The sequence below is a fragment of the Agelaius phoeniceus genome, chromosome 11 (assembly GCF_051311805.1).
Source record: "Agelaius phoeniceus isolate bAgePho1 chromosome 11, bAgePho1.hap1, whole genome shotgun sequence".
NCBI classification, from domain to species: Eukaryota; Metazoa; Chordata; class Aves; order Passeriformes; family Icteridae; genus Agelaius; species Agelaius phoeniceus.
In genome coordinates this window covers 3,053,826-3,071,053 of record NC_135275.1, presented here as the reverse complement: position 1 = coordinate 3,071,053, position 17,228 = coordinate 3,053,826, and the positions used below count along the sequence as shown (strand labels likewise).

The 17,228-nt window shown below is 45.4% G+C and overlaps 1 long non-coding RNA gene across 2 annotated transcripts; it reads left to right on the top strand.

The window, feature by feature from the left end:
* Nucleotides 1–5,638: 5,638 nt before the first annotated feature.
* Nucleotides 5,639–12,175, top strand: LOC143694996 (uncharacterized). 2 transcript variants are annotated; one of them, XR_013183846.1, is made up of 2 exons: nt 5,639–5,867; nt 11,997–12,175. It is a non-coding gene; the product is annotated as an uncharacterized LOC143694996 (long non-coding RNA). The 2 variants fall into 2 exon arrangements; XR_013183845.1 differs by having other exon boundaries at nt 11,987–12,175.
* Nucleotides 12,176–17,228: the final 5,053 nt, after the last annotated feature.

The window sequence follows — 17,228 nt, the reverse complement described above, 5'->3', positions numbered from 1 at the left end:
TGTATTTTTTTTTGGTTCCCAAGAAATTATTCTGACAATCTCTAGATTGTTCCATATGTGAACAATTTTGAATCTCTTTTTATAGGAATATAAGATCTCAGAAAGCTGTCTTTTTAATTTTGATGACACTCTTTCTCCCCCTTCCCAGCTTTTACAGTGATCCTTTTGGAAACATCCCTGAGGTTAAGTAGAGTTCCTTGGGAAATGCTTGGCTTAACCTGGGAATGGATTATCATTTTTAGTGCTATAAACCTACATTGCTTCAAGCTTCACCCCACGGTCCTGATTTGTGGCTCAAGGCATGGATGCCTGTCTGAATTAAAACAATGTTTGTGAGGCAGCTGAAGAGCTAAGACCTCAGAGACTGAAATTCCTGGGAGGAGAAGGAGGATAAAGAAAGGATAAAATCGTCTTTCAAAGCTGTTTTTTCACTTCTAGTATGCCAGAAGTATGGTGGACTACACGTGTCGCTTCAAGTGTCATTTAATTCCAGAACAACTCTCTACAGTGCCAGACACCAGGACAAATTTTGCAAAACTTTGCATCCTAAGGCATCAGCTTTAATTCTAGTGAGAGGTAGGCCTTAATTCCAGTCCGTTTAGAGCGAATCCACAAAGCAATCTTGCCACTGTGTGAATGGCAAGAAGAATTTGCTTGTGAACAGATGAATATGTCCCACTCAACCATGAACAAAATTTGCCTTGACTTGGAAGCAAGCAGAAAAGGAGCAATGCAGTATTTGGGTTTCATCCAGTGATAAATGGGGCAAGAAGCATTAACAACTTACCTGTTTTACAGAACACAAGTACTGATACAGCCAAAAATGCACCCACATGAAGGGATCTTCAGGACATTCCTTTATTTCTTAACAAGGAATGGGCAGCCAAATGCTGGCATTTATCTGAACTGGAAGCTGTGTTCCTTTCCTGTGTCTCCTTTATTGGAATTACCAATATTGCTGTTATAAATGATCAATCGAAAGCCAAATTATCAAAAAATGCAGAAAGATTTATTTATCTTTTTGCGCAACCTAAATACGGCCCTCAAAATCACCACAGCCAAAGAGACACCGTCGAGCCCGGGTTCGGTGCTGGGTGAACCTGGATCCGACCTCTATCGCATCGGACCCCCCCTCGTTCACGAGAGCCCCTTCTAGCGGGGCTGTTTTATACAGTTGATTGTGCCCGAGGCCAAGAAGTCCAAGGTTCTTTTGTAACTCTGCATATTCGTGGTTGGTTCTTTCACTGTGCACAGCTGGACAATCGCCGTCTCCTGGTCGATATAGGCGGCGTTGATCGAGTTCAGGGCAGCCACGTATTCACGTGAATCTTCCTGGCGTCCCTGGCTATCTTGATCCATGTTATCAACAGGGCGATGATCGCTCTTAGGCCTCTTCTGAAGGCTCAGGATGGCAGTGATCATCGCGCTGGGTGCGTCTGTTCATAAGCTAAATGCCGATCGTATCCTGCCACCTTCAGGAATTTCAAAGTTTGAAAAGATATCTGCCCCTCAGGCTGCTTGTGGTCAGAGACTGGTTTGGATTTCACAATCTTTATAAAATACATTCTTTGATAGCATGAATTATTTCCCAACATATATTACAATCTCTCCCCTTTAATGTCAACACATTAATTCATGCTCCCTCTACATCCCAAATTACCATTATCCATTTAATTCCTACATCTACCCTCCACTTTTAAGGGTCTCATACAAAGACAAGCCTTTATTAAATTCTCATGTCATGCACTCCTTGCGGGATTCCCTGAAAACCATTAGAATTGTTCCCATTTGTTTTGACCTGTTTCTCAAATTTTGCCAAGACTTTGGTAGCATTGTTTGCACACTTCCCTTCTCCCAGGCTCATGATCTTGGACACGTGGTTTCTGGAAGCACAGGCACTACAGCTATCTGCATACCCTGTACCACAGAGTGTCTCAGTCTAATAAAACAAGGTATTACACAAGGGAGGAATATGACTCCTGCTACTGAACACAGGACAAAACCCATTATTTTGTTCCACCAGGCCCCCTCAAATAATCTGTCCCACCAAGATGACGGCAAGATCGAATTACATTTCTGAACTGGGACATGGGCCATTTTCTTAATTCCGGCTGCCAATCCTCTTATGGTTTCCCCATAATCATCCATTTCAATACAACATTCCAATTCATTGAATTTTCCACAGACTCCCCCTTCTTCGGCCCACAAATAGTTTAAAGCTATTCGATTCTGGTACACAAAAACCCGTACCTGAGAGTGCTGTCGACTCAACAATCCAGGGCCTCTGAGGTGTGATTCGACACAATTTCCAGCACTGCCTGCAGCCAGATCAACCGGTTCAGTAGATAGATTGGAGTCCTCTATCCATAGCTTCTGTCCTGAGCCCATGTGGCCGGCCCTTAATAATCAATTATCCTTGCTGCTGGCCACTCCCTCCCCCCAAGTTTGCCTGCCACTTATGACAGGTATCATTTTCTTCAAGCATCTTCTCTCCCTCCTCAGGGTCTCATACAGTGGAGCCCCGAGTAAGTTGCTTTTTTTTCCAGGGAGAGTGAAGAAAAGTGGCCGGATCATGCCCAAAGTGCATGATCCCTTCCACCTTGGCGGTAACTCACTGTAGGCTTTCTTTCCACAAATCCAATAAATTCCATCTGGGGCTTTCCATCTGATCTTGCAAAGTTACCTTAGCCAGGGTGCAAAGCTCCATTCTTGGAACAAATCATCTAACCAGGACCCACCATCTTATTTAATTTGAGCTGTCATGTCTTTCAGTTTTTGTATGCTTTTGTGGATGGATTCAGAATGATCTGACAGGTTCCTACCACAAAATCTTTCAAATTCCTCACAACCGTGTCCTTGTGCCAGTAAAAGAAAATCGGTTGCTGCTCTATTTTGAAGGGTAGCATGTCTAACACTATTAACATCAGTCAACATATCACTGATTGCAGTGGATGTGGCATTAGTTTGTTTACTCAGCCAACATCCAACCCGATCTAACTGTTTCAATGCCATTGCTGGCTGAAGCCAGTTGGGGTAAAAACAAACCTGCTGAAACCCTTGTTGCAGCCTTCCAAGGCATGAAATCACTCTTACAGTTTTCATCATAATGACAATCAGATCTTGTTCCCCTTTGTCTCTTCTTAATGACTGCCTTGGCAGTAGGTGCAATCACAGTGAGCATTCCAACGCTACATGGGCCACTTTCAAGGTGTGATGGAATGCCCTGCTAAGATCTGTCTCCACAAATGAACCAACATCCCATTGGCAATTGTCATGGATTTTGTTAGCCTCAGAAAGCACATCCCAACTGTTTGAATAATTACACCAAAAACTTAAGGTTCTGTATGCAAAATAATGGGGAGTACCATTGTACTTTGGAGGATCACCTTCTCCCCAATCATTAGCTGTAAATGTAAGACAAAAATCCATTGTTAAAGAACCAAGGATTTCCAATTCTTTGGCTTAAACGTTCCAATTCAATGCAGGATTGTTCTCATTGTCAGTTTCACCTGGCTCACTCTTGGATTGCTTTTTGATCAAAGGCAAATCTTTTACTGGCACACCAGCCAGACAGGTTGAGAAAGGCTTTTCTGGTTCCAAATTAGACAAACATATAGTATCCGAGCCTGCTGCATTGGTTAAGGTCACCCAAACATTTGTTTTTGGTTGTTCCACAGGCAAATCTGCACTACAAGAAGCAATTAAAACCCACCAACACCAGCATATAATTTGATTTTGCTCCATCCTTTTCATGAGCTATTTTTTGGCAAAATCCTCACATATATATCCATTTAAAAACTTTGCTTTTGACCTTAAGATTTCACCTTTAAGATCCAATAGAGGGGACCTATAATGTAACAAAACAAAACCTACACTTTTGCCAAAAATCAGCTCTACGAAACAAACAATTGACACACAATTGACACACTTATAAATAACATAAAATCAGAGTTTGCAGGTTCCACCGATGCACAAGGAACGTCAGGCATGACCCAGGATCCCTCTGTTCGGCTCACGTCTGCGTACTTGCTTCCTTGGTTTTGGACTCGTCAGCACGTTCTGGGGTGTGATATGGTTTGACGTTTTTGACTGGGACCCCCTTAATTCTTGCACCTGTAGAGACAGAAGCGTACCCTTTGCCCCAGGTGATTAATTGGAAAGGACCTTCAGTATGTCCAGTCTCAGGGTTTCTAATTAAAACAGGAGGATTTTCTTTCAGTTTTGCCTGTGTGTTATTTGAAAAATGCCGAAAAAGCGGTGGATCAGGTTCTGCAACTAAGCTGTTTAAAAAATTAAAAACAGACAAAGCTTTGTTCAACCTCATCTGTGGTGTGACCTCCACTCCCCCTCTCTGTTGATCTAAAATGCGTTTTAATGTCTGATGTGCCCTCTTAATAATTGCTTGGCTTGTGGGAGAGTGAGGAATATCAAAGATGTGACAAACACCCCATTCCTTTAGAAATGTGGCCAATTTTTGAGATATATATGCGGGACCATTGTCAGTTTTTACTTCTTGGGGCCAATGAAGCAAAAGCTTGCAAAAAATGATGACAGGCATGATTACCTGTTTCACCTGTGTGAAGAGAAGCAAAAATTGCACCAGAAAACGTGTCTACTGAAACATGAATATTTTAAAGTTTACCAAAGGAAGGGTATTTAGTGATATCTGTTTGCCATAACTGCAGGCTTTGCAAACTTCGTGGATTGACCACTCCTGCAGAAACAGGAGGCTGCACAAGCTGACAGTCAGGGCAAGTACTGATGACAGCCTTAGCTTGACCTTTGGAAATTTGAAACATTTGCACAAGTGCTCGTGGGTTTTGGTGAAAGAAGGCATGGGTCAGTTTTGCTTGCTCAAAAATATTTGGCAAAGTCTTTGAAATAACCATTGTCAGTTTGTCGGCTCTCACGTTTCCTTCCACTAAAAATCCAGGAAGCAAAGAATGAGCCCTGATGTGAGAAAAAAAACATGGATTAGTTCTATATTGCAAAGTTGTATAAAGACATGGAAGCCAACGGTATAAAGTGTCATTGCTAACATCCTTTAAAAGTGATCCTTCTAATCTCTTAACTACATTAGCAACATAAGCAGAATCTGTGATTAAATTAAGAGGTCGTGGAAAGAGTTGAAAAGCTCGAACTACAGCAGCAAGCATAACAATCTGAGGAGACTTTTCTATTATTTGAATGTTTGACTCTTAAGCATTAGTTTTTTGGTTCAACCAAATTACGACTGATTTGTGACTTTTGCCAGAGCCATCAGTGAAGAGAGTTATTGCGTTTAAAGGTTCTTCACTTAGGTTTCTCTCTAGAACTCAATTTTGCTTGCAATAATTTGTGAGCTGGGTAACGAACAGAACAAACACCTGGGAAGTTCAACAATGCATACTGCAAATCATCCGAATTTTGCATTGCCCAATTGTCCTAGGGTGACGTTATGATGCTTGTATCCCCATTCATGTGTTCTGTTAATGTTGGATATTATGTTCTGTACCTTTAAGACCGGCTCTGAAGCGGGAAAGTTTTGTTTTGGTTTTCTTATCAGCCTGGCGGGACACAGGGACTGCAGCTTTTGCTTTTGCTGCTTTTGCTTTCTGCTTTGGCTCTTTCGCTCTTGCTCGCTTTGCTTCGGCTTGCTTTTGCTCTTTAGCTAATTCAGCTAAACTGTCCAATTTCTTCCTGGACGGTTTCTCCTTTCCTTTTTCTGATCACTTCGAACCTGCTCCGGACTGGGATCTGAGAAACACCAAGATCCTGCACCTTCTGGCCTGCAGCAGCAGCCCCAGCGCCGGAGGGACTGAGACCAGAGTGACCACCCCCAGAGAGACTTTCTGAATTTGTCATCTTTTTCAGAGTGGTGTCATCCGGTATTGTTCATTTTGTGTGCTGGGGGGTGCTGTGCTTGTTAAATAAACAGGTTCTTTCCACTCCTCTCCGAAAAATCCTTCCCGAACCGGTTGGGGGGAGGGGCTGTGTGGGTTTGCTAACTGGAGGAGCCCTAATTTGGAAATTCTCCTCCAAATTTGCCCTAAACCTCGACAAAATTTTGGCACCCAACGTGGGGCTCGAGAGAGTGAGTGGAAAAACCCTGTTTTGAGGGTATTTTGGTTGCCATTACTCTCTGTTTGAAGCAGTTAATAGCCATGCTTTTTGAATTCATGATGAGTGTTGGGGTGAAGGCTTGCATGTGCTTCTGGTCCCTAGGGTTTTTCGAGATTTTAATACCTCTGTGGTCCCTAGGTTTATTTTCCTATCCTGAAATAGTTCTAGTATTGGCCCTCATACGTTGTTTTTACAGCAGAGGGGCAGTGACCAGAATAGCTATCCTGCTGGGCTTGATGGCAATGATGTGCAAGAAGTTTATAAACATCTTGGGGTCTGCTCCAGGTATGAATGGTTCTTGGCTATGGTTATTCGTCCAGTTTGTTAGAGGAGGAGCAGCAGGGAATGAGGCTTTTCAGCCTTTGCTTTCCTTCTTCTCCTATGAATCGGTTGCATCAGTAGTAAAGGATGTTCAGTTTCCCCTGAATGTTAGAGAAACCATCTTTCTTGTATTCTATCTGGTAACCTTCCTCTATACAGTCTGCTGTCTCTCCAGAATGAGGGCTGAGATTTCTAGACGGGCTGATGAGACCCCTGACTTAGGAGTAGACCCAGGTGTGAAACATCCTGAGTGGTGTGGGAAATGGGAGGAAATGGGCCACATCCTGAAGGAATTCTCTGACCCTATAGTCTGGGATTTTCCCCATAAACAAATTCAGAACCCAGCTGAGGTGGGGAAATATCTGAAAGAGAAATACCAGGATGAGCCTAAGGAGAGAAAGGTCATTGCAGTGAGCTGGGCCCTGGCATATGCTTATCGCACTCTGTTGGAGACTGTAGGACAGCAGACGGAGGCAGGGGGGCAGGGAGATAAATCAGCTATCCCAGTCACTCAGGCTGCAGCCAACACCACAGGCTCAAAGCCAGCAGCCAAAACAGATAGTGAGCCTAAGCCAGCAGCTAAACCAATGGCTGTTGCTACCAGTACCAGAAGTGGGAAATGCACGGACAAGACCAATCGACCAGTGGATGATGATGATGATGATGATGCAGCAGAAGGAACCTCAATGCCTCCTGACATAAAATCAGGAGTCAAAGCAGCAGGTGCAAGACCAGATGCAAATATTGAGTCCTTTTCCCTGAAGGACCTTCGTGGCTTACGGAGGGATTACACCAGACGACCTGATGAATCTATAATTAGTTGGTTAGTCCGTCTCTGGGATGCTGCAGGCGAGGCTACAATTCTGGATGGCACAGAAGCGAGGCATTTGGGATCCCTGTCACAGGATCCTGTCATTGACCAAGGAATGATGAGGGGGGCAAACCCTCAGAGCCTCTGGGCACGGGTCTTGGAAAGTGTTGCACAAAGATACCTGTGTGCAGATGATCTTTATATGCAACAGACACAGTGGAAGACCATAGAGCAAGGGATCCAACGCCTGAGAGAGATGGCAGTGGCAGAGATGATCTTCTCAGATGATGTAACAACTAGGAACCCAGACTTGGTGCCATGCACGTCTGTGATGTGGCGGAAACTTGTGCGACTTGGGCCACACGAATATGCTTCTGCCCTAGCCATAATGAAGCGGGATGAGAGGGACGAGACTGTGCTGGATATGGCAAGGAAGCTCCGAGCATATGCAGATGCTGTGCATGGCCCAACACATGCCAGAATTGCAGCGGTAGAAACACGTCTGCAGAACTTAGAGGATAAGATAGAGGAGAATCATAAGAAGCTCAGAGAGGAGATTAAAGAAGACCTCCAAATCTCAGCAGTACAGATCAGAGGTTCTGGTATCCAAGGCAGACGTTCCCCAGATGGCCAGAGAAGGTACACCCCACGAACAGAGCTGTGGTTCTACCTGCGTGACTGTGGAGAAAATATGAGGAGGTGGGATGGAAAACCTACTGCTGTTCTGGCATGACGGGTGCGTGAATTGAAGGAAGCCACCAAAAGGAAAGCAGCTCCAGTTGCCCGTAGCCGAACCACCAGGTATGATGCTGATGATGCCACATCTGATCCCCTTGAAGGAACATCCAAGACATATGCCCAGGGAAAGAAGGATAACCAGGCTTAGAGGGGCCCTGCCTCTAGCCAGGTAGAGGCTAGGGAAAATCGTGTTTTCTGGTCTGTGTGGATTCGTTGGCCTGGCACATCGGAACCACAAGAGTATAAAGCTTTGGTTGATACTGGCGCGCAATGTACATTAATTCCATCGAGACATGTGGGGACAGAGTCTGTTTCTATTGCTGGTGTGACAGGGGGATCCCAGGATTTCACTTTGGTGGAAGCTGATGTGAGCCTCACTGGGAATGAGTGGAAGAAACATCCTATTGTGACTGGCCCAGAGGCCCCATGTATTTTGGGCATAGACTACCTTCGAAGTGGGTATTTCAAAGACCCAAAAGGACTCAAGTGGGCATTTGGGATAGCTGCTGTAGAGACAGAGGGCATCCAGCAATTGAACACCTTGCCTGGGCTGTCTGAGAATCCATCTGCAGTAGGATGTCTGATGGGAGAAGATCAACGGGTGCCAATTGCCACCTCCATAGTGCATCGACGACAGTATAGAACCACTCGAGATGCTGTGATCCCCATCCATAAGATGATCCGAGAGCTGGAGAGCCAAGGGGTGGTCAGCAAGACCCACTCACCCTTCAACAGCCCCATTTGGCCTGTGCGAAAATCTGAAGGAGAATGGAGATTGACTGTGGACTACCGTGCATTGAATGAGGTGACTCCACCACTGAGTGCTGCCGTGCCAGACATATTAGAGCTCCAGTACGAGCTTGAGTCCAAGGCAGCGAGGTGGTATGCCACTATAGACATTGCCAATGCATTTTTCTCCATTCCTCTGGCAGCAGAATGCAGGCCTCAGTTTGCTTTCACGTGGAGGGGAGTGCAGTATACCTGGAACCGACTGCCCCAGGGGTGGAAGCACAGTCCTACCATCTGCCATGGACTGATCCAGACTGCACTAGAAAGGGGTGAGGCTCCAGAACATCTGCAATATATTGATGACATCATTGTGTGGGGGAACACAGCTGCAGAAGTGTTTGAGAAAGGAAAGGAAATCATCCAAATCCTCCTGGGAGCTGGTTTTGCCATTAAAAAGAGCAAAGTAAAGGGACCAGCTCGTGAGATTCAGTTCCTAGGAGTGAAGTGGCAAGATGGACGGCGTCAGATTCCTACAGATGTCATCAACAAGATCACAGCAATGTCTCCACCCACCAATAAGAAAGAGACACAGGCCTTCCTAGGTGCCATAGGCTTTTGGAGGATGCACATTCCTGAGTATAGTCAGATCGTGAGCCCTCTTTACCTGGTCACCCGCAAGAAGAACACTTTCCACTGGGGCCCTGAGCAGCATCAGGCCTTTGTCCAGATCAAGCAGGAGATAGCTCATGCAGTAGCTCTTGGCCCAGTTAGGACAGGACCAGATGTGAAGAACATGCTCTATTCTGCAGCCGGGAACCATGGCTTGTCCTGGAGCCTTTGGCAGAAGGTGCCTGGGGAGACTCGGGGTCGACCACTGGGATTTTGGAGTCGAGGCTACAGAGGCTCTGAGGCCAACTACACTCCCACAGAGAAGGAAATCTTGGCTGCCTATGAAGGAGTCCAAGCTGCCTCAGAGGTGATTGGTACAGAAGCACAACTCCTCCTGGCACCCCGACTACCGGTGCTGGGGTGGATATTCAAAGGCAAGGTTCCTTCCACTCACCATGCCACCAGTGCCACATGGAGCAAGTGGATTGCTCTTATCACTCAGCGCGCCCATATAGGTAAACTGAATCGCCCTGGGATTTTGGAGGTAATTACAAATTGGCCCGAAGGTGAGAATTTTGGTGTCACAGATGAAGAACAAGAACCAGTGACACGGGCTGAAGAGGCTCCTCCATATAACCAACTGCCCCCAGAGGAAACACGCTCTGCTCTTTTCACTGACGGTTCCTGTCGCATCTTAGGGATGAACCGGAAGTGGAAAGCAGCCGTATGGAGCCCCACACGACAGGTCGCAGAGGCCACTGAAGGTGAAGGTGGATCGAGTCAACTTGCAGAACTCAAAGCCGTTCAACTGGCCCTGGACATTGCAGAAAGAGAGAAATGGCCAAAGCTCTACCTCTACACTGATTCATGGATGGTAGCCAATGCTCTGTGGGGATGGCTGGAGAGGTGGAAAAAGGCTAACTGGCAGCGTAGAGGAAAACCAATTTGGGCTGCTGATGAGTGGAAAGACATTGCTACCAGGGTAGGGAAGCTACCTGTGAAGGTCTGCCATGTAGATGCCCATGTCCCCAAGAGTAGAGCCAATGAGGAGCACCAAAACAATGAGCGGGTAGACCAGGCAGCAAAGATAGGGGTGTCAAAGATAGACCTAGATTGGGAACACAAGGGAGAGTTATTCCTAGCTCGATGGGCCCATGATGCCTCAGGCCATCAGGGCAGAGATGCCACCTATAAGTGGGCAAGAGACCGAGGGGTGGATTTAACCATGGACAGTATTTCTCAGGTTATCCATGACTGTGAGACGTGTGCTGCCATCAAGCAGGCCAAGGGAGTGAAGCCCCTATGGTATGGTGGGCAGTGGTCCAAGTACAAGTATGGGGAGGTCTGGCAGATAGACTACATCACACTGCCCCAGACACGCCAGGGCAAGCGTTACGTGCTGACCATGGTGGAAGCCACCACTGGATGGTTGGAAACCCACCCTGTGCCTCATGCTACGGCCCGGAACACCATCCTGGCCCTGGAAAACCAAATCCTGTGGAGACATGGTACCCCTGAGAGGATTGAGTCAGACAATGGGACTCATTTCAAGAACAGCCTTATCAGCACCTGGGCTAGCGAACATGGCATTGAGTGGGTGTACCATATCCCCTACCATGCACCAGCTGCAGGCAAAGTGGAGAGGTACAATGGACTACTAAAAACCCAGCTAAAAGCTTTGGGTGGGGGATCTTTCAAAAATTGGGAGCAGCATTTAGCAAAGGCCACCTGGTTAGTTAACACCCGAGGTTCCACCAACCGAGCAGGTCCTGCCCAGTCTGACTCCCTGAATGTAATAGATGGAGATAAAGTCCCAGTGGTACATGTCAGAGGTTTGTTAGGGAAGAATGTGTGGGTCAATTCTGCCTTGAGTACAGACAAACCCATTCGTGGGGTTGTCTTTGCTCAGGGACCAGGTTGCACATGGTGGATAATGCAAAGAGATGGAACAACACGATGTGTACCACAGGGAGATCTGATTGTGGGGTGAGAATGATATGCAATATCACTGTTTGTTGGATGTTACTGCCATTGTCTGTACATTAAACCATACAGACATGAGATAGAAGGAAATGTGTAAGTGTTGAAGGTCTGGGCAAGTGGGAGATGGAGAAGGACATGTGCAAGTGTCGAAGGTCTGAGCAAGTGAAAGATGGAGCTTTGAGTGAGTAAGGTGAAAGGGGTGAAATCCTGCAGCTCTGTAGTATAGGGCCTGGATTCAGTGGTCCAGTGTGGGGATGTGATGAGGACATAATGGGTGTTGCTTGTAAATTGTGGGGGAGCAGATGGAAATTTTGTATGAATAAATGCATGATGTGTGGTAGTATGTTGATGATATGGGGATAAGGGGTGGAATGTCCTAGGGTGACGTTATGATGCTTGTATCCCCATTCATGTGTTCTGTTAATGTTGGATATTATGTTCTGTACCTTTAAGACCGGCTCTGAAGCGGGAAAGTTTTGTTTTGGTTTTCTTATCAGCCTGGCGGGACACAGGGACTGCAGCTTTTGCTTTTGCTGCTTTTGCTTTCTGCTTTGGCTCTTTCGCTCTTGCTCGCTTTGCTTCGGCTTGCTTTTGCTCTTTAGCTAATTCAGCTAAACTGTCCAATTTCTTCCTGGACGGTTTCTCCTTTCCTTTTTCTGATCACTTCGAACCTGCTCCGGACTGGGATCTGAGAAACACCAAGATCCTGCACCTTCTGGCCTGCAGCAGCAGCCCCAGCGCCGGAGGGACTGAGACCAGAGTGACCACCCCCAGAGAGACTTTCTGAATTTGTCATCTTTTTCAGAGTGGTGTCATCCGGTATTGTTCATTTTGTGTGCTGGGGGGTGCTGTGCTTGTTAAATAAACAGGTTCTTTCCACTCCTCTCCGAAAAATCCTTCCCGAACCGGTTGGGGGGAGGGGCTGTGTGGGTTTGCTAACTGGAGGAGCCCTAATTTGGAAATTCTCCTCCAAATTTGCCCTAAACCTCGACACCAATTAAGATAATCTTTTTGCAATGGTAAATAGATAACTGCGAATTCTTGACCTGCTAAACTTAACAATCTGGTCCTAGCCTTAATTACAATTTGTGCTATCATCTCTAAAACTGTGAGAATAGTCTTTGGAAACCTGTAGGGAAGAAAAATCCATTCTATTATCAACAAAGGATCTGTCTCAGAAGGGTACCACTGAAAAATGAGACCACAAAGTTGCATTTTTTCTCCTAAAACTGCAAAACAGAAAGGCTTTTCTGGAATACAGCAATGAGCTTGTCGTCTTTGGAGAGCTTCCATGACCTTGTCAAGGGCTGCACCAGCTTCAGGTGTTAAGGTTCTAGGAGAGTTATTGTCACAGCTTCCTCTCAGTCAATTGAAAAGTGGACCCAGTTCATTGTTGGTGATTCCCAAAACAGGTATGACCCACTTGATTTCTCCTAGAAGCTGTTGTAAGTCTTGCAGATTGCTGACACTGGTCTGGAGCTGTATCTTCTGTGGTGTTATTATTTTTTCAGTCATCTTCCATCCCAGATACTTCTAGGGTGGAACTTCTTGGATTTTTGTTGCAGATATTTCAAGTCTAGCATTTTGGATTTCAGTAACAACACTAGCACGGTGTTGTTTCCTCCATCTCTGTCTGCGTTGGAGCTGTGATAAGCAAATCATCCATGTAGTGTAGAATCATGGATCTTGGATACTTCCGTCGAACTGGAGACAAAGCTTGTGCAACAAAATACTGGCAAATTATAGGCAAATTCTTCATTCCTTGGGGCAATGATTTCCAGGGATATCTCTGTACAGGTTCTCTTCGATTGATGACGGGAACTGAAAAGGCAAATCTTGGAGCATCATCAGGATGAAGTGGAATGTGGAAAAACAGTCCTTTAAATCAATGACGACAAGAGGCCAGTGTTTTGGGATCATTGATAAAGAAGGGAGTCCAGGCTGAAGAGGTCCCATGTCTTCAATCACTTCATTGATCTTCCTCAGATCATGAAGCAACCTCCAGGAGTCCGATGTCTTCTTGTGGATGACAAATACTGGTGAATTCCGGGACTATCTGTGGGGGTAATGTGACTTTCCTTTACCAATTTTTTAAGGATATTTAATTTTTTCTCTGTTAAAGGCCATTGATCAATCCATATAGGATGATCAGTTTTCCAGGTCAGCTTTAAAATGGCAGGTTTCAACGTGGTTTTCATCACAGGCCCACCTCCAGTTTTGCTCCCCATTGGGACAAGACGTCTCTCCCCCAGAAGGTGAGAGGCTTCTGAACAACAAAAGGACACACTGTCGCTGTCTTTCCTTCAGGACCTGTAACGTTAATCATGGATGCACTTTGCAAACACACAATAGCACCTCTGATCCCTGTGAGGGAACCTGAAGGAGCCAACAATTCCCAATCATTGGGCCAGAACATGTGGCCCAATGAGAAATTACAGTGACATCTGCCCCAGTATCCGGCATGCCTGTAACATAAATTGTTTTACTACAGTGAGTCAGGCTACAAGTCAACTTTGGTCGGTCACGGTCCAAACATTGCACCCAAAAGACGTCTGGACCTGAGGTACTAAATGGCACAGACACAACTGAATTCTTTGGAAAGTTGTTTTGCTTGGGTGTATTCATGGGTAAAAGAAATGTAATAGCTATAGGTGTTTTTGGTGGAATTACCATAGGGACATCAGGTGCAAGAGCTAAAATCACTAGCTCTTCATTACAATTTACTGAAACAACAGAAGGAAGGATTGAAAGTCCAAAAATTTTGGTTTTGGCTTTCCCTAGAATCAAGAAATCTTGTCTTTGTTGAAAAAGATTGACAATTCCAGTAGGAATGCTTACACAACACAAATTATTTAATAGATGAATCAATTTTGAGGAGGCCAATTCGAACCTTGCACTTGAGGGTATTGAGTTGGAACCATTTGAGGATTGGTTGATTGAGGGATAAATGACTGAAGTAACTGGCTGCTAGGAGGTACCACTACTTGTGTCTGGGCGCGGTGGTAATTTGCGCTCTTTTTCGAGTTTAACGACAAAGGTCTGCCATCGATGGCAAATTGAGAGTGACAGTACTTAGTAAGATGCTTCTTTTTTTGACATCGAGGGCAAATAGAAAGTTGTTTAGGTTGGATTGTTTTCATAGGACAATCCTTTTTACCATGACCTGGTTTACCTCAAGCAAAGCAACAAGCCTTTTTATCAGAGTCCAGCTGTACAGTATCAACAGATTTTTCCCAATTTTTTCCTTGTTTTTCTAGGAGCTTTTCAAATTTATCCATTCGTTGTGTCAGATTATCTCCCAATGTTTTTCCTAATGCATTGACTTGCATGTTAGCAAGATGTTGTGGAGCAGTGAGCCTACTGCAAGCTGTTAGCATCTGTGTAACAGTTGGAGGCTGATGAGGTAAAGTTAAAATAATTTTTCTACATTCCTCACTAGCATTTAAAAAAGCAAGGTTTTGAACAATATAGGAGCAAGCTTGTTCAGCTGGACATGGCTTTTCGACTGCTTGGGTTAATCTGTCTAGAAAAGAACTATAGGATTTTGTTTCACTTTGTCTGTTAGTAGTATAAGCATTTACATGGGTATTAGCTGGCTCAACTGAAAACAAAGTTTTTCTAGCAGCATCTTTAATATCTATTAATACAGGCCGAGGCAATTTTGCTGCTTGATTTTCCAGTCTATGGAAAGGTGGATCACTTGCTAGTCGGGTAACCTCTATATTCTCATAAGCAGTATTTTCATATCTTTCAACCAATTTATGAAGAAGTTTTTTCCATTGTAATTCCCATAAAAGATATTGTGAATTGGTTAAAATCAGGGAAGCCACATTTTGACAATCAGCAGGGACTAAGTCATAAGAATTAAAAATACTTTTCCACACATTATTAAAATAAGGAGAAGAGAACCCACTTTCTTTCAAAGCTTGACACAGTTCTTTTATATCATGGGGAGAAAGACTTTCAAATCGTGGATTTACATCATTACGACCATATCTTACAGGTAATGCAAGGAGTTGTTTCTTTGAATTCAAATCTCTTTCTAAATTTTGATTAATATTAGACCAATTAGGTAATTGCAATGGAGGGTTTACCTCTGATTTAGATTGTGTTTTATTTTTTCCTCTCACCACTCTTGTGTCTGATACAGAACAGGTAGTATTGTCACTGTCATCAGCTGTTCCAGGAACTCTGCCAAGCTCCAAGTTCATGGCAGAGGTGTTGCTGCAGCAACAAACTTTCCCAGGAGCCCTGCCAGGAAGGGCGGATGAGGAGGAGGAGAAGAGCTTCACATTCCCAACAACCCCCCCCACAATGGAGGTAGCGGCCGAGAAATGTGTTGTATTTGTTCCAGGAAAAAAACCAGAGCCTGATAAATCACGTCTCAATTCACTGAACTGGGTTTTGTTAGAATCATACAAATTGGGCTGCTCTCGAGCCACAAATCCCGAATTTGTATTTGTGACACTTTCTAATGAACTGTTACAGGTTCCACACCGTATCCCCACCCGCAGGCACTCAGCTGGAAAACTCTCAGCTCTAAGCTGTGATCTCGACATACTGTTTTCCCCTCCATCAGCGAATGAGATAGGCCTCAAGGCTTCTAAATGAACTGTCTGTGTCTCCACAGAAACTTTTCTGAGCTCTCCTGCCTCCACCCCATGCATCTGTCTGGGCAGAGCCATCCCGGCCCGCTCAGCCCCTGGCTGCCACCCGCCACCTCTGTCCTACCCCATGCTCGCTTCTCTGCAGGCAGAGCCAAATCCAAAGCCCCACCACCACCTATATCCGGAGGCTGGGGAACCAAAAACGGCAAAAACCCTGGGAGAGGCTTGGGGGAGGAATTTATACTAAAAGAATTCTCAGAACTGCAAAGTAATCTGCCCGCCTGAACCCGATCTGAGGGGGTGTCTTCCCGAGAAGGGGAAGCAGTGGCAGGAGTGACCCCCACAGCCCCTCGGCCAGGCAGAGCAGATCCAGAGCCCCCCTCGGCAGTCCCCGCCTGCACAACTTCAGAACAAGATCCGGCCGCAACTTGTTTGGAAGAGGAACAGGGCACAGAAACAGCAGCCCCTGTATTGCAAAGCCCCCCCAGCTCTCATCTCCCGGACCCGCGCGACTCCCATCCTCCCCAGAACATAACCCCTGCCCCCCACATTCTTGGAACGCAACGAAAATCCCAAACACTTTCCTGGGCGCTGCAGGGGTGGATGATTCTGCAGAGGAATGGGAGGATGGCCTGTCACACCATCAGTGAGGCAGGGAATCCTGGAAAGAACAGAGAACACAACCAAATCTGAAAGCTGATCCGATTCCCCCTTCCCAGGGATCAGGGTGCTGTCCACACTACCTGGAGAAACCCCGGACATGCCAGAAGGGAAAGAACCCTGAACAGAACCCGAGATCCCCCCAGAAGGGGATGACGGCCCAGCACCACTCAGAATTAAAGTCTCAGAACCAGATATTCTGTTTTGGCGTTTGAGAAAGTGTCTGTTACAATCATTTTGTTTAAAACTCCCCATTAAAGCTCTGGAGACAGGCATTAGTTTGCCTACAGTCTCTTCCTTTTTGCAAGAGAATAGGTTATAAATTTTCCAGTTTATCTGGCCCCAAAAATCAAAGGTAAAAGCAGACTGCCAGTCTATATTTTGAGTATTTGCTTTTACCCAGATTAATAAGTCTTTCAGTTCATGTTTTGAGAAGTTTGAACGTCCTTTATCCTGTAAAAATTTCTCAAGCTGGTAAAAAACGTCCCATTCTGCTTTAGATAAATGATTTCCCATCTCATAGCCCAGGAGCCCGTAAGTTGCTACTTATTACTTACAAGGACATCAGGTGCAGACAACGCAGGGGATGATCTATTCCTCCTTTTACCAGCCTGGGCCTCCAACGACCGAACTGTCCATGATCTTGTTTTTTATTCTTCTAGTCTAAC